This window comes from Caretta caretta, chromosome 13, assembly GCF_965140235.1.
Source record: "Caretta caretta isolate rCarCar2 chromosome 13, rCarCar1.hap1, whole genome shotgun sequence".
Taxonomy (NCBI): Eukaryota; Metazoa; Chordata; order Testudines; family Cheloniidae; genus Caretta; species Caretta caretta.
Genome location: NC_134218.1, coordinates 27365801 through 27386365, shown reverse-complemented (window position 1 = coordinate 27386365; position 20565 = coordinate 27365801). Strand labels below are relative to the sequence as shown.

Here is a 20565-nt window from a genome sequence, read left to right as displayed (position 1 = left end):
CAAGCTGCAGCTCTGTTGACTCCGTAGCACCATGTTGTAGCCATAAGTGCATTCACAAGAGTCCACTCATGGATCCAGCTTTGCCACGTGTAAGGACAGAATAAATTGGCTCCAAGGGAACAAGCCTAAGAGGATGGATCTAGACTGTTCTCAGTGGTAGCAGATGACAGATTAAGGAGTAATGGTCTCAAGTTGCAGTGGGGGAGGTTTAGGTTGGACATTAGGAAAACCTTTTTCACTAGGAGGATGGTGAAGCACTGGAATGTGTTACCTAGGGAGGTGGTGGAATCTCTCTTTTAAGGTCAGGCTTGACAAAGCCCTGGCTGGGATGATTTAGTTGGGGATTGGTCCTGCTTTGAGCAGGGGGTTGGACTAGATAACCTCCTGAGGTCCCTTCCAACCCTGATATTCTATTCTATGATTCTAAGCCTGCATACAGCATAGCTCGGTTCTCCCCTTCCCCCTCAGGCTAAGAAGCAAATATCCATTGTCAGGAAAAGGCAACGAGTTAAAAGAAAAGGGTCTAATCATTAAACTGAGAGTGCTGGGTCATGTGTACCCTTGAGAGGACGGTGGCTGGGAAGTATCAGCACTTGTGTCAAGGTTCCTTCCCCACTCTGAACTCTAGGGTACAGATGTGGGGACCTGCATGAAAGACCCCCCCCTTAGCTTATTCTTACCAGCTTACGTTAAAACTTCCCCAAGGTACAAACTTTTACCTTTTGTCCTTGAACCTTTATGCTGCCACCACCAAAGTGTCTAACAAAAATAACAGGGGGAGAGCCCACTTGGAAACGTCTCCCCCTCAAAATATCCCCCCGAGCACTATACCCCCTTTCCTGGGGAAAGCTTGATAAAAATCCTCACCAATTTGCATAGGTGAACACAGACCCAAACCCTTGGATCTTAAGAACAATGAAAAAACAATCAGGTTCTTAAAAGAAGAATTTTAATTAAAGAAAAAAAAAAGAATCACCTCTGTAAAATAAGGATGGTAAATACCTTACAGGGTAATCAGATTCAAAGCATAGAAAATCCCTCTAGGCAAAACCTTCAGTTACAAAAAGACATAAAAACAGGAATATACATTCCATTCAGCACAACTTATTTTATCAGCCATTTAAACAGAACAGAATCTAACGCATATCTAACTAGATTGCTTACTCACTCTTTACAGGAGTTCTGACCTGCATTCCTGCTCTGGTCCCGGCAAAAGCATCACACAGACAGAGCCTTTGTTTCTCCCCCCTTCCAACTTTTGAAAGTATCTTGTCTCCTCATTGGTCATTTTGGTCAGGTGCCAGCGAGGTTATCTTAGCTTCTTAACTGTTTACAGGTGAAAGGGTTTTTCCTTTGGCCAGGAGGGATTTAAAGGTGTTTACCCTTCTCTTTATATTCATGACAACTTGTCTGAACGCAGGGGTCATTTCAAGGCCTGGCGGGACCCGAGACCTGCCTCTAAATATACCTGGAGGTGGCAATCGGAATTAAAGGGAGATCATTTTAATTTCTGCCAGATTTGTAGACATCAGGCTCAGTTCTCCATGGCACCTGCCCCTGAGGGGAAGGGAGTGGTGGCTTTTCAATCCTTCTAATTTCCCCCTCCCCCAGCACACCCTGATCCTGGGGCTGGTGCAGTTGCTGGTGTCACTTAGAGCATCCTCAGGACTGTTCTAAATTACACTGATGGGTTCCCGCAAGCACAGTGCACACTTGCCCTGTCCTTCCTGCCCATCACAAACCCCTCTGCTGGGAGGCACCATATGGCAGTAGCACAGCGATGGCTACCTGGCAGTTCCCCTGTGCTGGAGGAATTCTCAGCTGCCCAGTATAGAAGCCACCTCTGCACTGCCTGACCTGGCCCATCAAATCCTTGACCTGAGAAGTTAGGTAGCCCCTTTATTTTGGTGTAGATTTTTTTCTTTTTTAGACTCTCTACATTTTGAACTTTTAGTAAATACAATAACAGTCACCGCTGGGAAGAAATAAGGGTCACTTTCCTCAGGGCCTGATTCTGTCCTGCAAACTCTCACAGAGGCTGTCTCAGGCAATGGGAGCTTTGCCTGCCTGAGGAGGGGAGAATCTAGTCCTAATCTTTCATGGTTAGAGCTCAGCCAGTGTTGCAAAGTTCCAGTCCAGATCTGAACTCTCCCAAAGCTACACGTAATCCTGCCTCAGTGGGGGAGGATGGGCTAGCTGACCCTTCGAGGGCCCTGCCAGCTCTGTACTTCTGTGCTTAGGGTGGGAGGGCAGAGGAAGACTTTGAATCTGGAGGTTGGCGTTAAGCCTATGGCAGAGACAGGATAGCCACAAAGTTTGTACCTGGACCTAAGCTGTCTCAGAGATAAGGGGTGTTTGGATCTGGGGTTTTGGTTTATGTGTGTTGTCTATGCAGTTAAGTGCTTCAGAGCAAGGACTGTCTCTTACTATGGCTATGTCTACACTGGGAGGTAGGGGTGTGACTCCCAGCTTGTGTAGACATACTCCTGCTAGCTCTCATCAAGCTAGTATTCTACAAATAGCGATGTAGCCACAGTAGCACAGACAGTGGTAAGCAGCCGCGCAGGCGAGCCACGCCAAGTACCTGCCCATGGTGTTCAGGCGGGTTTGTACTCCAGACGGCCACCCATGCCACTGCTGCCCATGCCACCATGACTACCCTACTTTTTTTTAGCACACTAACTCAATGAGAGCTGGTATACATCGATGTGAGCTGGGCATCCCACGCCCAGCTCCAGGTGTAGACTTACCCTATGTGTGTGTTCTGTTCTTCGCACAGTGGGTCCCCCTAGGCTCTACATCGTGGGGACAACTCATGTCCCCGTCGCTGCTCTGGGTTCTCTAAGGAGAGGCGTTAGTCATCTAAGTGCACTGATTCTTCCTCATTCTTGAAATCAGCACGTGGGCTGTCTTCTTTCCAAGAAGCAGCCCAGTGCTTCTCAGTGTCAATTCATTGCCTCAGTCTAAAGAGCGGCACAAACAATCTGTGTAATTAACTTAGTCCAAGCCGTTGGGAACAATTCAGAATATTCACAACTCTATGGAAAAGAATCAACCCTCGATGTAATGGGTCAAATTCATCCCTGGTGAAATACACTGCACTCAATGGTGGTACAGAGAGGCAAATTCTATCTAAATAAATTCTTATATGGGCCCCTATACCCATCAGATCAGTGCTCTTCCTACACATCCATGAATTTATCCACCCAGCACCTCTGTCAAATGCTATTAGCCCCATTTTAAAGATATGAGAGTGAGGCACAGAGACACAAGTGTCCAAGGTCACGCAGGGAGTCTCTGACAGAACCAGGCACTGAATCCAGTTCTTGATTTCCTGTCCAGTACCTTAATGTCCTGGCAATTCTTTCCCTCTGCCCTGCTGTACCCTCTCTGTTTTCCTACTGTAGTTAGTTTTGTTGTAGTTTTACTGATGGGAATAGGCAGTGAGTTGAGTCTCAAGTTTGTGTAGAATAGTTTGTGACCTGGCCTGAGGACTTCTTGACAGCAACAGAGTATGTGTAGCCAGAAGATGGAGACATGATAGTGATTTCAAATTACGATCAGTGGCGAGTTGTTTTTCCTACCTGGAGTGGAGCAGGGAGACCCTGATCCCATCCTGAGTCACGATGTGGTTTAGAGTTTCACGTCTCCATTATGGAGAATACTTTGGTCTTCCTGCCTCAGGAAAGGGGGACAGCTAATCTTGCTAATAGCCACCTGCAGCTGAGCGTAGGACTTGCATGCTGTATGGCTCATGAAGCAAGCCAGCATGGGTGAGTGAGAGACAAGCGGAAGGAAGAGAGAGCTGCCTCCCAGCAAACATAATTCAACAGAACAATGCTTCTGCACTCAGGGAAAAGTCGCTCTGCAAAGTTCAGCTCCACTGATTCCATAAGTAAAAGTGTCTGATACTCTCAGCTACTAAACAGACCTCACCCAAGGATGAACGAACAGACAAGCTCCAATTAAAGCATATGAAGATTCACTGGGGAGAAAATATGACATGAAATGATTGTTGGAGTAAAGGTGAATGAAAATGTTGTGTAGAAAGGAAGAAGCGTATTCTGAGATCTCAAATTAGCATCAGAATATACGGGGGAGCTTCAGAAATGGCAAATGAACACATTTTAAAGCAGATTGAGTAAAACAACAGTGTCCCCTCATCTTACCTACCATGACCTGAGATTCACTTATTCTTGGCATCCATATATATCAAGCATGGGCAAGATTTAAATTCAGGATTTTATTGCTGGTACAACTGGCCCCTAAAGCAGCACAGAGAATCAAGCTCCATGCTCCATTTCAAGTTTCCATGGTACATTGCCTCTTGCAGGAGAACTACAGAATCATGCAAACAAACCCTTTCGATTCACTTTTGAAATGCACCAGTTTGATTTTTCTTTTAAGTCTAGTGTTTTGGGGATCTCAAAACTTGACTGCTTTTCAATAAAACTGAGCACTTGCATGGCACTTCTTATCCCTAGAGCTCAGTGCACGTTGCAAAGTAACAGCACGCTCATTTTATAGATGAGGAAACAGAGGCACAAAATAGTTGAGGCTCCAATTTTCAGAAGCAGTATTTGATACCAATACCAATGAGCTGTACACACAGTTGCCAACTTTCATGCAGTAAATAAGTACCCCGACTTTCACAATAAGCCACAAATCAAGCTAATCCCATTTCAAAACAAGGCCAGAACAAGCCAATGTGACTAGATCCCCCCAGCATGCAGTCTGGGACTGCGGTGGGCCCGCTGTGCAGGCCTGACTCTCTCCCCCCCTTGCCCCGGCTTGCCCCCTGCCCCCGCTTGCCAGGAGCCGATCAAAAAAAAAAAGAAGAAGAAGAAGAAGAAGCAACAAGCTACAAGCCAAAAACTAGCCAACAAGCAACTCACAAGCCAATTAAGCCCAAAACAAGCCCAATTTCTATGGGGTTTTTTTGTTGCTGTTTTTTTGGCGGGTTTGGCATGTTTGTGTACAGCATGCAAGTCCTACGCTCAACTGCAGGTGGCTCTTAGCAAGATGTGCCAGCTGTTCCCCTTTCCTGAGGCAGGAAGACCAAAGTATTCTCCATAATGGAGATGTGAAACTCTAAACCACATCATGACTCAGGATGGGATCAGGGACAGGTCAGTCTCCCTGTTCCACTCCAGGTAGGAAAAACACAACTCACCACAATGTCTTCATCTTCTGGCTACACCTACTCTGTTGCTGTCAAGAAGTCCTCAGGCCAGGTCACAAGCTCTTCTACACAAATCTCCAATCAGGCACCCAGAAATGGGACACCTGAAATGAGTGCCCACTTTTAAAAAGTTTGGCTTAAGTGACTTGCCCAAAAGGAGTCGGGGCAGAGCCAAAAATGGATTCCACATCTCCTGGCTCCCAGTTAATTTCCATTCCCCTTTTAACTAACCTGTATTAACAAAGCAACTGGGAATGAATTGCAGAAACTCCAGCCATAACTCATCTTGCTCTGCCTAGGTATAGTGAGCATATAGTAAATACCCCCATCCATGGAGACCCCATGGAACTTACTCTAAGTGCTATCTAATGAGTGAAGGATGAGTTTCAATGCCCCAGCTTAGCTCTTCGATGTTACCTTGGCAAAACTCTATTGGCCAACATTTCCTTTGCTGCAGTACTTAACAGGGGAGAAATAGGGTAGGCAATGAGTGATGGGTGCTGAAATATTCTCCTGCATTAACAAGTTTTCCCACTGAAAACTATTTGGGCCTTAATACAAGTAGATGATGCCCACACACGTTACAGTTCACTCTGCTGCTGGAAGTGCTAAGATGAGGCTTTAACCCATGCACATCCTGACCATTTGTGCCCATTTGATCCACACTGCCTTTTGCAAGCTGAATAAGGAAGTGGACTCCATTGTCCAAGACAAAATTAATCCTCTCCTTTGGCCACCTAAACTCCGATTGCAGTTTCATTAAGAGGTGGTGCTTTGCTGCTATTCCTGTCCTAAACTGTTATGTAGCATTTTTATAATGCGTTAAATAGCTGCCACTTTCCATTTCACCCCAGAGGTGAGTAAAGTGATACCTAGAGAAATAAGTGCCCCCAAAATCCCCAGTTCTTGTGACATTACCTGATGTTGCACACTCTAGAACAGCGGTGCCCAAGCTTTTCAGAGTTGTGTCCTATCCGCACCTCCACCTCTCCCCCGAGCTGGGGCCGGGAGCGGCTAGGGTGGGGGCGGGGTTGGATAGGATTAAGGGGGCTGAGGCTGTTGCCGCAGGTGGAAGCAGGCCTGGGGCCGAAGCCATGGCTGAAGCTAGGAGTGGGGCAAGGGCTGGGTGTGGAGACAAGGCCCGGAGCAGAGCCACAGCCAGGGCCGCAGTTGGATGTGGAGCCACAGCTGAGGGATAGCTCAGTGGTTTGAGCATTGGCCTGCTAAACCCAGGGTTGTGAGTTCAATCCTTAAGGGGGCCATTTAGGGATCTGGGGCAAAAATTGGGAATTGGTCCTGCTTTGAGCAGGGGGCTGGACTAGATGACCTCCTGAGGTCCCTTCCAACCCTGAGATTCTATGATTCAAGCCGGGGCTGGGGCTGGAGCAGATTTGGGGGTGGAGCAGGGCTGGGTGGTGCTCCCTCCCTGCCCCCCTTGGGGGCTGGCCCAGGGCCTGCTGCTTTCCCCTGAATGTTCCTCCATGACCCGAGGGGAGGGGGTACCCCACAGTTTGGAGACCACTGATCTAGGGTTTAGATACTCATGTAAGCTTCTGAAAACTCCTTTTCTGATTCTCCCCTGAACACATCCCTCGTGTTGCTATTTTAGATCCATGCAAACTGGGTGCAAAATGCTCTTATTTACGATTTTTGATATAATTTTGCACTCCTTTTTAAACGATGATACGCAATGTTAAAAGAAACCTCTCTCACATAAATTGCCTTTTCCAGATCTTTCTATTTCCTGCCCCACTTGGAAAACCCTGCAGAATAGCATCTTTACATTTAATTGAGCGGAAGGCAGTTGCAAAATTAACCGTGATCTGAGTTACTAGAAAAAATGCAGCGGTGATGTGGCGCTTCCAAAACATCTTGCTACCATGTGGCAGCCCAATTAGTTTCGCTCACTGAGTGGGGCAGGATTCTCCTCGTCCTCCCCCCCCCCCCCAGCAGTGGAACTTGATGGAGCAATCACAAATTCTGGATTTCCCACTGGAATATACCCCTTTCTCCCATGTTCTAGCCATGTCCACCATCAGATAATTAAGATGTTTATCTGCCGTGCCCTGGATAATTTAACCAGTGCCCAAATTCTTAAAACTTTCTATTCCCATCCTATCGGTCTGTCTGCCCTCCACCACTGTACCATGCGTGCACCTTCCATATAAACTCGACAGCAATACAAAAATCTCTACTGCCCTTCATGGCATCTCTGGCACTTCTTTGCTTTTGCAGTGAAGTCCCCTGGTCTTCCATTGTTGCCTCTGGGAAACTGGGTGGTGAGAAATCAGGTGTGATGCATGATAGTGTGTGATGAAAGATGATGTGACAGTGGGGAAGTGGCTGGATCTCTTCATTGTTCATTTTGAGGCTTTTGAGTGTTAGAAATTGTATAAAGGTACAGGGTGTTTTTTAAAAGGCCCCAAGCTGGGACTGAGGAGTTGAGCTGGGTGCTGCCCAAACTTTTTTTCAATACTTGAAAACAAAATGGTTTGTTAGACCTAAAACATTTTACATTTTTTCTGACTTTTTGGTATGGCCAGCAAAATGAAAACTTAGTTATTCACACCATTCACTCACTTGTAATGCAGGTTCAGGAGACCTGCATGCAATTCAGACTGGAAGTAAGGCATAAATTCTTAACAGTGAGAGTAATTAACCATTGGAACAATTTACCAAGGGTCGCGGTGGATTGTCCATTACAGACGATTTTTAAACCAAGATTGGTTGTTTTTCTAAAAGCTCTCCTCTGGGAATTATTTTGGGGAAGTTCTCTGGCTGGTGTTACACAGAGAGTCAGACTAGATGACCACAATAGTCACTTCTGGCCTTGGAATCCATGAATTCCTGGCTGTGCCACAGACTTCCTGTGTGACCCTGAGCAAGTCACCTAAGCACCTGAGGATTTTGAAGAGTTCAGCATCTGATGTGCCTAAACGAGAGCTGAGTTCTTGAAAATTTGGCCTCAAATTGGGTGCTGAGCATTTGGAAAATTCTAGCCTTAAATAACTAATGACAATACTTCTTTGTCCTTTTTTGCTGAAGGATCTCAAAGCACTTTGCAGATATTAATTAATTAAGCCTCACAGTTCTCCTGTGATGGGTGAGTATTGCCACTGTGTGACATTTTCAAAAGCCCCTAGTGATTTAGGGGCACAAGTCCCATTGAAAATCAATTGGCTCTGTGCTCTTGGACTCTTTTGAAAATCCTGCAAACTGTTATTAACCCCCTTTCACAGGTGGCAAAGCTAAGACAGACAGTACCTAAATGACATGCCCAAGGTCCCACAGCAAATCTGTGGCAGAGCTAAGTATAGCACTCCGAACCTTTGTCTCTGAGGGCTGGGCGTTAAACACTGGGCCTTGCTTGCCGTCTGCAGGAATTCTATCCAGAGCTTTTCACATTCCTTTGTATCTCTGACATAGTGTCCATCCCCAGACATCACCCGTTTGCTTTCCACTTTCCATTGACAAGTACATGGGCCCCTAAGACACCCCTCTATCAACTTCTCTCTGACACAGCACTGCATGTTACAGCCCTTTGTTTACCATTACTCAGCTGCCTTAACCGCAGACGTTGCCCCAGGGATATTGGTCTGTGATGGAGCTTCCTTTCAAAATCCAAGCAGATGATAAGGAGTACTTGTGGCACCTTAGAGACTAACAAATTTATTTGAGCATAAGCTTTCGTGAGCTACAGCTCACTTCATCGGATGCATTCAGTGGAAAATACAGTGGGGAAATTTATATACACAGAGAACATGAAACAATGGGTGTTACCATACACACTGTAACCAGAGTGATCAGGTAAGGCGAGCTATTATCGGCAGGAGAGTGGGGGGGAAATACCTTTTGTAGTGATATCCTTGCAACAAAGCCCGTTGCCAACTGTGTCCACATATCTATTCAGAGGACACCATCATAGGGCCTAATCACATCAGCCACACTATCAGAGGCTCGTTCACCTGCACATCTACCAATGTGATATATGCCATCATGTGCCAGCAATGCCCCTCTGCCATGTACATTGGCCAGACTGGACAGTCTCTACATAAAAGAATAAATGGACACAAATCAGACGTCAAGAATTATAACATTCAAAAACCAGTTGGAGAACACTTCAATTCCTTTGGTCACTCGATTACAGACCTAAAAGTTGCAATTCTTCAACAGAAAAACTTGAAAAACAGACTCCAGCGAGAGACTGCTGAATTGGAATTAATTTGCAAACTGCATACAATTAACTTAGGCTTGAATAAAGACTGGGAGTGGATGGGTCATTACACAAAGTAAAACTATTTCTCCATGTTTATCCCCCCCACACACACACGCACACTGTTCCTTAAACGTTCTTGTCAACTGCTGGAAATGGCCCACCTTGATTATCACTACAAAAGGTTTCCCCACCCACACTGTCCTGCTGATAATAGCTCACCTTACCTGATCACTCTGATTACAGTGTGTATGGTAACACCCATTGTTTCATGTTCTCTGTGTATATAAATCTCCCCACTGTATTTTCCACTGAATGCATCTGATGAAGTGAGCTGTAGCTCACGAAAGCTTATGCTCAAATAAATTTGTTAGTCTCTAAGGTGCCACAAGTCCTCCTTTTCTTTTTGCGGATACAGACTAACACAGCTGCTACTCTGAAACCAAGCAGATGATGTCAGCTTTGTCTCATGTTTCTTTTTAAAGACCTCCAGCAGGTTAGAGAGGCCTCACTGGAGCCCAGCTGGGGTGACCCCGTCAGGTTATACCAGTCCAAGTGTTCAGCTATTCATTTTTTAATCAGACACTTCAGGACTTAACAAACCTGGGTTGGAGCCAGCTTCAGCCAGCATGGCACAGGCCAAGGGAACCCTGATGGTGGGACACCCATTCTGTGGGGGTCTCTGGTCATTCAAGGACCCACCACCACCACCTGCACTCCTCTGAGGGTTGGGCAGCTCTCCAGTGTGTACCCAAAAGTGACTGAGGAGAGGGAATGGGCAGGGTACCAGGGGAATAGCCTGACTCAGCACATCCAGCAGGGAATCTCTGTCACTGTTTAAAGATAGCTGAATTCCCAGGGGAGAGTGACCATGCATCAGGGGCGACTGCCTCCTTGAGTGCAGTGACTCCAAGTGGGACAGAAACCAGTGAATTAAGCCTTCTATCAGTTCCCTCCATGGTGAGGTGAGGCTGGCCAGTCTCTGATCCCCTCAGTACTGAGGTGGTGCTCCCCCGTCAGTCATTCTCCTGCCTTCTCCCTTGGCTTCTTTTTCAAACTGAGGCACGATATTAGTGAGTCTCCAGCCTTGAGGACGAGTTGCTGTTTTTAAAAATCTATGATATATCTTAGTCAGTATCTCTGCTATTTCATCCTTCATTCCCTTCCCAAACCTCCCCCGAACGCCATCTGGTCCCGGTGATTTACTGCCCTTCAGTGCACTTTGGTTTTTTGTTGGCGAATTTATATTTAATTTTTATATCCGTTATCATTCAGGGAGGAAAGGGAAATGCTTTGGGGGCCCAGAGCAAGAATAAAATTGAACATTTTAGTGCATTTCCTTTGTCTGAGAGATTTTGTTTGGTTTTATCTGTATCTTGGCAGGGTTTGTTTTCCCCCTCCAATTTCGAGCATCATTCAGAATAGGCTGCAGTGATTCCAGCAAACTCCCAGGACAGTAAACTACACTCTGATTAACTCCAGGACTGTAAGAACTAGCATCTGCCACTCTCACTACTGGAGTGTATAGTCCTGTTGGTTCTATTGGGACCCCTCTTCGCTGAGGTACTGCTCCATGAAAGGGCAGGAGAATCTGGTCCTTAATGCAGCTGTTTGCATGTGAAGTTGGGGATTATATACAATAGAGGCAGGTTTTTCTTCTCAGGTCTTCTCTCAGGCTTGATCATGGTGATTGCCTCCTATGTCATCTTGTATTTTATAGGTGTGCTTGTGAGGTAAATTGAATTTGGTTGCAGCATGAATGATGCTTTGCACCTTCCATCCAAGGATCCCAGCCCATTTTACAAACCTTATCTGAGTCTAACTCCATAGTGCAGGAGGCACAAAGAGGTGCAGCCAAAGTCATCTACTAAGTCAGTGGTAGAACCAGGGAAGGAACTCACATCTCCAGAGGCCCCTTTCTGTGGCTTCAACACCCAGCTGTCCCTCTTCCATCACATGTTTTCACATTCACACATGCTCCTTTTGGACTTTTCCCTATTTGTGAGGGGAGAATTTCAAAGGATTGGAAGTTTGCCTCAGATTAGGAGGTCCCATGGGTTTGCTTGCTTAATTTTCTGATCTAGGGAGGAAGGATGAAGTGGTTCAGCTCTTCATCCAAAATACCAATAGAACCTGCCTCTCATCCCTCCCCTTCCTCAATCTAATCCCGTAATTCTCTGCACTTCTGGGTTCTACCCTGGAGTGGAAGCAGGAAATGCCCCAACCTTCCTGTGAAAGCCTGTTCTCATGACATTTCTACCCTGCTGTTGCAGAGCTCAGGGGTTTAGATAATCATGCAAGCTTCTGAGAGGTCTTGCCAACCCATGGAAAGGTCCAGCTAATATGAATGATGGGCTTAACCCAGCTGACGTTGACAACAGCATGGCCATTGACTTCAAAGAGAGCAATATTGGACCCTATGGGTACCTGCAAATTCATAAAGCACTTCACTGTATCCTTTAGGATGGAAGAAAGTGCTGCTATATGGAAAAATTACCTGATCTATAGCCTCAATCAATGTGGAGGCTCCATCACATACAGCTCTGAACCACTGGGCAGCTGAAGATTATTTTCTTTAGTTTGCAGTGGGATTCTAGCTCATTAAATAGGTGCAAACTCTCTATCGGTGAAAGCCCAGCAGGTTGTTACCCTGTCTCCCTTTAACATCAGCAATTTGGACCTTCTGCAGTTTGGCTGCACGTCAGAGTCTGGATGGAGTCTCTAATTAGCAAGGAGCAAGGCAGGTTTCTCATCTGGCAAACCAGACTAATGAACTGACCTTCCACTTTAACATTTGTCATCATTGACAGGGCCCTGTCCACACCTGCTGGTTTTCCATCAGGCAGTTTGGCTACCTGGATATCTTATAAACAATGTGAACAATTTTATGTGGAGTTGAATGAAAAAGTTAGTAGCCGGGGACGGTTATTTGGGGAATCTTTACGCATTTGGGGATTATGGGAAGAGAGCACTGGTGCTGATTTAATCCCTGCATTTGTACCTCTTCACTTCGCTAATCCCAGACAAAGCAGATTTGATGGGTGGGGACAAGAGAACTAATTCGATATTTTTATATAGTGAGTGAGGCACTGGACTGAGAGTCAGGAGACCTGGATTCGGTTCTTGGCTCAGCCACTGATCTGCTGTGTGACCTTAGACAAGACATTCAGTCTCTCTGTTTCCCCTCTCACCCTTTGTGTGCCTTGTCTATTTAGGCTGCAGCTCCCTGAGGCAAGGGCTGTATCTTCCTACGTGTTAATGCCACACATAGCCCAGTGGGGCCCCGATCTCGGTCGCGGCCTGTATGCGCTCCCGGAACACAAATACCTAAGCTCCTCACTTGGATGCACCTCAGAAAGGGCTTGCTTTGAGTTTGGTTCTGTGAGGGTGAGATTTTGGTGCCGGGGTGGGTCTCGCTTTTTAGAAACCGTTTTGCCCATCTCTGTCATAAAAAAAAACACATTATCTGCTCTGCTTGAGCACAAGGGAAACTTGCGCAAGAGGAACGCAATTTGTGAGGGCAATGGGGAAGTAGCTGCCATGCTCTGTAGCTCTGAGGGTGTCCCTCCACAGCAAGTTGTGGGCCTGTGATTTCCTGCAGGTGCAGCTATTGGCTGTAGAATTCTTCACCTGATGTCTCCAGTAAGAACTCCCCAGTCTAGGTATTTCTTCTCATGCCTCCAAAGGGGAGAATCAGTTGCATCATGGGAGATGCAGTCCAGCAGAGAGCCCAACCCACAGGACAGAATGGGGGCACAAGGCACCTGAACTAAAACTCCCATCAAGCACCCAGCAGCTCAGGCAGACACAGATTAATATTGCAGTGACCTGAAGCAAAATGCTTCAATTCAATTCAACCACCCAAATTTCTGTGATTTGGGTCAACCTTACACAAAATTTTAATTTTGATTTCTCACCAGGAAAATCGATAATTTCAGCAAAATTTTGCTGTGGGAAAAACTTCAATTTTAGCAGAAAGCACTTTTCCCTGTGGGGAAAAAAAAGTTTTGGTGGAAAATTCCTGCCCGGCTCCAGTAGTCAGTTAACATGACCTCTACACATGAATTCACTTAAAATGGTGTGTTCAGTGGTATTTCCCCACAACAAGGCACTCTCACTCAACTACCCACCGTGTTCTCACTGTGTGTATAATCCATGCTAACACAATGTAGCTGTATGTCCTCCCTGGTAAGAGCTAGTCCTTTAGACTACGAAGCTCATGCTTTGGGATCCAAAAGTCCTGGATCACTGCAGGTGACACAACCAGCAGCAGGCATTGTTAAATGCATTTAATTCAACTGCAGTATATGCCGGCCCTGTCTGCTGTCCCTTGTCTGCTGAGGATTACAAAGTGTTGGATTATCCTCTTACCACAACAGGCAACAATTTGTGTTTCCTGATTCTTGTAGGTCGGAGCCGAGTCCATAAAGGGACACCGAGCCTGCTCCCGGACTGGTGACAGGAAGGATTAACCTACACAGACGCCAGACACCATTCCCGGTGAGCAACTGATCATATCTTCTGTTACACTTTAGAATCAAACGAGTGTTATCTGAGAATGTTTGCATTCTCCTGCTGACATTGTGCTGGGGAAACTGGAGGGGCCAAATGGTGGTACTCAAGGGGGGATTTAACCAGGTTTCTAGATCTGTGGTAACAACTGGTTGCCTTGATGTAAGCATCCCCGAGACCTCTGGTTACTCTAGGGCTAGAGTGTGGTTCTGACCGGCATGGTGCCCAGGGACTAGGCACAATGGAAATACTGGCGCTCAGGGGTTGCCAGAACACTGAAGGGCTAGTGCCGTTGCCCAAGAGGATGACAGGGATAGATCAAAGCCTTGCTCTGGTGTCTCTGCACTGTCCAGCAGAGCAAACTCTGCGTCCTTTCAAACAGTGGTAGAAGGGCTGCACTCCCTCTGTGTTTCCTGGAGCTCTGGTGGGGCCATGCCAGGCTGAGACACTGCCTCTGGCTCCCCGTGCTCCCACTGGAGCAAGGCAGCTCCACCATCCCTCAAATCTTAAAGGAGCCCTTAGCATTTAGGGCAATAAATAATTCAGCAATAAGGACCATCAGGAAGGGCATTTCCAGGATGTTAATGACTGACGCAAAACCAGTGATTAAGAGTATTCCTTCAGTGCAGACTTAGCTCAGGTGATGGGCACCTGGGCCACCCTAACCTGGGTGTGAGCTGCCACACTGCAACAACCTGCCACTCTGTAATGCCCTACCACAGTTATTCTGTCCTCACTGGCGCTGTGCTCACCCATGGGCGACACTAGGATTTCTGGGGGCAATCCCCAGGGTTCTTTGTGCTGCAGTAAACTGAGCTGCTCTAGTGAATGGTGGGAGACCCTGTCCGTCCTTCTGGTCATGCAGGGGGAATTGTGGGAAGGCAGTGGAGGGTTATCAGCACTCGAGTGATGTAGCCTGCATCCTCTCCCCCACTGCAGAGTGAGTAGGTTACCAGCCTGAGTGAAAGCAACACCTGAGCTCTAGCCTGCACACCCAGCTGGGCAAGGCTAGGTTGGAAGCACCGTCACGGGGGATAAGAGGGTTTTGTGTGTGGACGGGAGGAGGGTTCGGAGCAACACCTGGGTAGAAGCCCAAGCCTGCAGTGAAGTTCTACCCTAAATATCAGGAAATGCTGATCCTGGGGTCATTGTCACTATGGGAACTGGAGGGCAAACTCCTGAACGCTCCCTCAGGTTGCCTTAATGTAAGGTTTTTTAGACCTTACTACTCAGACAAAGCTGCCCGTCAGGGTCTTTCATTGGGCAAACTCTCATTGTCTTTGTTGGGAGTTTTGTGTCTGTAAAAACTTGGAAAGAACTCCAGGGTTTGATCCATTCAGAGATTTGCTTGAATAGGGACTGAATGAAGACTTCAGGATCTACTCCAAAGCAACTATATTTGTGTATGCTGAGTACATGGCACTGCATGTTAACATGGCTGTGGTGTTATATTTGTAGCAGTGGCCTTTTCCCTTATTGCATGGTTGGGGTTTATGATCGTGATGAAAGGACCTCAAAATCTTCACATGTTCAGTTCAGATAAGCCCCCGAAAGTTCAGCTGCATCTCTGGGAGTCTTGAATCTTCTAAACATGGGAACAGTGAAATTCTGGTACCACTGGCTTCTGTTTGAGATGGCCATAGAACAAAAGAAACTTTTTTGTCTTGGAATACCAAGGTTCTCACACTCCTGACCCCATGCAGAAATACAGAGGTCCACGAAACTGAAAACGAATCAAGGAACAAAAAGTCATCCAAACTTTTGCAAACCTGAAATGCGGATCAGAGAATTGAGTCTGAGGGGGAAGGTTTAGAACTGTTCTTATTTTAGCTGAATCAGTTTCTGCTTCCAGGTTAATAGAAACTCCCTTTTCCCCATACTATTAATGAAAAAGTCTTGACACAAAATAGAACTGAAAAGTTCCATTATATAGGCAGAATAAACAAATGGCGTAAAAGAAGACCCTATTCTTCATGGATAAGGGAAATACTGTGGTGTAATTAGGCTTCAGTATGAAAATTTAAATGAGAGGATTCAGCAGCCTGGAAGGAAAGGTTAAGAATCTTTTTGTAAATATCACTACCAGCAGTTATTTAAGTTCAGTGTGACCATGTGTGCAATGAACACCCTAGTGCCTTATGGAGCTTCATTTTTCTTCACAGTATCTACTGTGTCCGGCCACTGTTCTTCTGTGCCCTGACACTGCTGAGCTTCATAACTGAGAAGAATGGCTTTTGTCATTCTTGAGCGATGTCAGCACAAAAATCTCAGGACCTGAATGCAGCAGATCTTTGAACTGCAGAGCCCTTACCGTCCGTCGGCCTGCTGAGTTCCTGAACTCTGCGGGAAGGGGGCAGCTCTCCTGCTGCAGAGGCTGGTGTCTCTTTCATTTCTCACTCCCCAAATAGAATTCAGAGCTAGTGAAACAAGAGTTTATTCTAGACAGGCTCATGACAATGCCATTATTCTGGCAATCTGGGAAGGGCAATGAAAATGCTCATTATTTGGAGTGTCCAGAAAGTGTTGTGAAACTACCCGCTATTCTGGCGAGTCAGAGAAGGGGCCAGAATCCCTGTTGTTCTGGCCATCAGCACTGGCTGTGAAAATGTCCATTAGCTGGTTGTGTGGATTGGAATAGTTCTCATACTCCCAGTGTTGAAGTTTCCCCGGTGAGAGTGGATGGATGAAACTCGGTCTCCCCTCTCGGAAACCAACAGTGTCTGTGAGCTCCACCATGGGGTCTAACTGCAAATTAATCCAGACTCTAATCACTTGTTCAGGTCAGTTATTAGCCAGGGCTGTCCCTGTCCTTTCAGGATTAGTACAAAGCACTCCATAGCACTATAAGCTGTGGCCCGCCGGTGACCTTCTTAGCCCCCGAGTGGGCGAGGGAAAGAAGGGGTGTAACGTGTTTCCGTATTTGGAAACGACAAGGTGTGTGTGTGGCGGGGGGAAATGGCAAGTATCAACATTTTGAATGTATGTAGCAGACTCTGCCTGCAGTTGGCATTGAGATATTTCGGTTACTGATTATTGTAAGACTTGTGGCTGAGGTTGTGTGATTTCAACATAAGAGTTAATGGAGTTGTGTGATGGAGTCAAGAAAAGCTTAACTGTACGGACGAATTATTCTTCTGGGCCTATGAGATCTTTGTCAAGGAAAGGAATGTGCAGTAGGATAACAGATATATTTGGAGTGACTACAAAGCTGTAATTCACTCCCAGGGCTCCACTGATGTCATAAACCACGAGAACACGACTTCAGCACTTTAGGAATGGAAGCACTGAGCAAAGCCTTGAGAGTGAATTTAGCCTAATATCGACTCCTCGGCTATCAGTTGCTATTTAAAAGGCTCACTTTGCAACTTTAACTTTTCAACATGAGATAGGCAAGTGCTTTGTACTTTGGCCTGTTGGCAGCTGGCGGGTACTCTCCATCTACCCAGTTCTCTGTTTCACTTTACATGATTATAATCAGCTGATATGATATCACAGTGTGATGCTGGATTGCTGTACGGTTTTGGGTGCGTCTGATGGGGAAGTTGGGGAGTGTGTTTCAATCTGTCCCCATTTAATTTTTATCAATCCACATTGTCTGATACTGTGACATCACTTCCAGAAGCCAGGCTAACGAGGGAGGAGCTGTGCTTCCCACATGCAGCTAATGACAACTGTTATTGTTGTTAGACCAGGAGGTTAGGATCCCAATGTGCTGTTACTGGCTCTGCCACTGTTTCCCTTTGTGACCTTGGGGAAATCACTCAATCTCTTTGTGCCCTTCTGTCTGTAAACTGGGGGTATTAATAATACAGTCTTCAGGTTCTTGTGGTGCCGTACCATGCTTTAGAAAGCAAAATGGAAAAATAAACAAAAACCAACAAATAATCAAAATCACCCTCAGAAAATTCAAAATAAATAAAACAAATTATGTGGTTCTGTTCAGGACGAAAGGGCACAAACAGGATAAAGGTCTGCCGAGTCCAATGGTATATTCTGCAGTGTCTACAGCACATAATAATAATAATAATTAATGTATATTATGGTAACACCCAAACATTCCAACTAAAATGGGGTTGCCCTTGTATTGACTGCCGTACAAACATGGACGAGATAGGCCCTAGGTAGGAGAACTTACAGATACTGATGGAAGAGGGGAAGTGGTTAGGGCCTGAGGCTGGCATGCTGGCAACCTGGGTTCAACTCATCAGGCTTCCTGTCTGGCCTTGGGCAAGTCACTGTGTGCCACAGTTCTGCACCTGCAAAGAGAAGCTCATGATGCTTCTGTACTTGAGGTGATTGGGAGGTTAGATAGGTTAAAATGCTCATGTGTTCTGGTAATGGTGACCATAACAGTACCTTAGCTAGGTGCCTTCTGGCTGAATAATTTGACTAATGTGCTGTTATTTCTCGTTCTGGAATCAAGGTGGAGAGATTTCATTTGTCATAAGATCATGATTAATGTTTAGAAATAGCCCTAGCCCTGAAATATTTCAGACTAATCTTCTTTTGCCCTGCCTTCTCTCAAAATTTATATTATCCAAGTTCAGGTTCCCCAGACACTTTCAAAAAACATAATTCTAAGCATATATAATTCTGTCTGCTAGGAGGGCATGGGGAATCTGAACTTGGATAACACATATTATGAGAGAAGACAGGGAAGCAGATGATTAGTTGGAAACATTTAAGTTTCAGGGCTTCCTTAACACCTAATTCGCTATCTGATTTTATATAAAATATACCGTGGAGAGCTGGATTTTCAAAATGCTCACTATTGACTTCAGTGGGAGCAGAGTTAGTCCAGTCCTGAGTGTTTTTGGAGATCCCACTGTGTACCTATGAAGGTCAGTGTTCGTCACATTTCCTATTTCATCCCACTGAAGACCAACTTCTGGTCTTAGAATTGTTGTCATTGTTCCCTAGGGTTGGAGGCCAAAGTCCTTTGCAGAAAAAACAAAGGATTTGGATTTTGTTTGGGGGGGTCTTAGGCTTTCTACTGTCCCAAGGTAAGGTGCCATTGCCTGAGCACGCTGATAAGGCTGGTGAAAACAGAACAACATATTTCTGTATTTCCTTTAGCTCTTTGGGGCGGGGGGGAGGGGGGGGGGGTTTAAGGAAGTAATAATCCAGTTAGTGGCAGAACTTTGCATTGAATTGCTCTTGGTAGTTTTAACCAGGGCTGAGTAGATAACTAGCCATTAGTAGATAACAACTAATTCCTCTTACTATCCCATACCCTTATCTGAGTGACACCATGAAGGAGGAGAATGGGATCAATCCTAAAAATATGGCACCACCATTTAGGGGCGGATTGTGACTCGTATCACTCATCTGCAGAAGGGTGTAATCATCCCTGATATGCCCTTATGGAATCTACCCAGTTTGGGGGTCTGGGTGTGCAGGGTTCCTCTCCTGCACACTCCCTCCCCAGAGCAGGTGGGTGGGGTGCAATAGGGGACGGGTGGAGTCTTGATTTTTGCGATGTCCGGTGATCACTCAGGCCCAGATAGACGGAAGTCAGGAGCAGGGCTGCCGGTGGGGGCAGTTTGCCTTGGACCACCCGTTTGAGAGGGCCCCAGCCGGAGGAGTTCTGTGACTCAGCACACCAGGTTGTGACGTTTGGGCCCAGCCAAGTAGCACAGGAGCCAAGCCACCATTGTGAGATGAGTCCATAGTGGGCTCGCTCTCCAAACCCCCTCTTCTGCAGGGCCTCCCTTCAGCAGTAATATTTTTTGGGGGTGTGGGGAGCGCTCAGTTTCAGATTTTGCCCCGGGTTCCCCAAACCTCTGAGTGGCCCTGGTTAGGAGCCTAAATACTTCTGAGAATCTGAGCCTTGCTGCTTACGGTGCTTCCAAGATCTGCTTTATTCTGCGTTCATTTCCAACCAACTGTGCATAACAAGAAGAGCTTCTGCAGCACCCTGCCCAGGCTCTGCCTGGGACACTCAGCCCTAAAGGCAGAGTCCCCAATACCACCGCTCCACTCCCCCAGCTTGCCACCTGGAACCACTGAGCAGGACAGGGTGCATTGTGATTTAATATTGGTACAGTCCAGCAGCAAATTACTATCCTCGCTGGGAGTGGGGAGGAAGAAGGATGGAAGTTGTATCTCAAGGAGCGTATCAGAGGCCCAGTGACTCCAGGGGCCGCACAGCATCCACAGAACTCCTTGCTCAGGACTGTGCTAAAAGTCAGGAATGAGTCCCCCTTTCATTTTATTTATTCAGATTAACTATACGGCACTCATGAAATGCTCCAGGCCCTGATCTTGCACTGTTAGAGTCGATGTGAGCTTTGCCATTGACTTCAAAGAATCTAGCATCAAGCACTAAATGCCCTACAGCAGCATGATGTTCTCTCCTTCCCACTGGAATTCCATTACAACATGGTTTTCAAGTGGGAAGGCACGCACTTGAAATAGTTTGTGTGGATTGACTGTGTGCTGGTTTTCAGCTAGAGGTTGTTGGCACGTCTGAGGACGGCACAGAAATCTGGGTGATCCACGGTGGTCCTGTTACTGGTACCTTTGTGGGGAAATGTTTTGGCTCTAGCAGCAGAATTTGGATCCAGATTTTGAAGACCCCAGTTGATTCACTGTAAGATCAGACAGAGCCATATGAAAAATTCAAGTCCAGATTTCAGCATCTTGGAGTTGGGATTTT

General features: G+C 46.3%; 1 protein-coding gene across 5 annotated transcripts in view; it reads left to right on the top strand.

Moving 5' to 3' along the window:
* The window catches only part of RALY (RALY heterogeneous nuclear ribonucleoprotein), a 281974-nt gene that overhangs the window by 75038 nt on the left and 186371 nt on the right, over positions 1 to 20565 (top strand). For 4 of the 5 annotated variants that reach the window (XM_075118841.1, XM_048820192.2, XM_048820188.2 and 1 more), the window contains exon 2: positions 13805 to 13895. The exons of the other annotated variant lie outside the window; for it this stretch is intronic. The gene's annotated coding sequence lies outside the window, so the exon portion shown is untranslated. The remainder of the gene's footprint in view (positions 1 to 13804; positions 13896 to 20565) is intronic. 5 annotated transcript variants of the gene reach the window in all.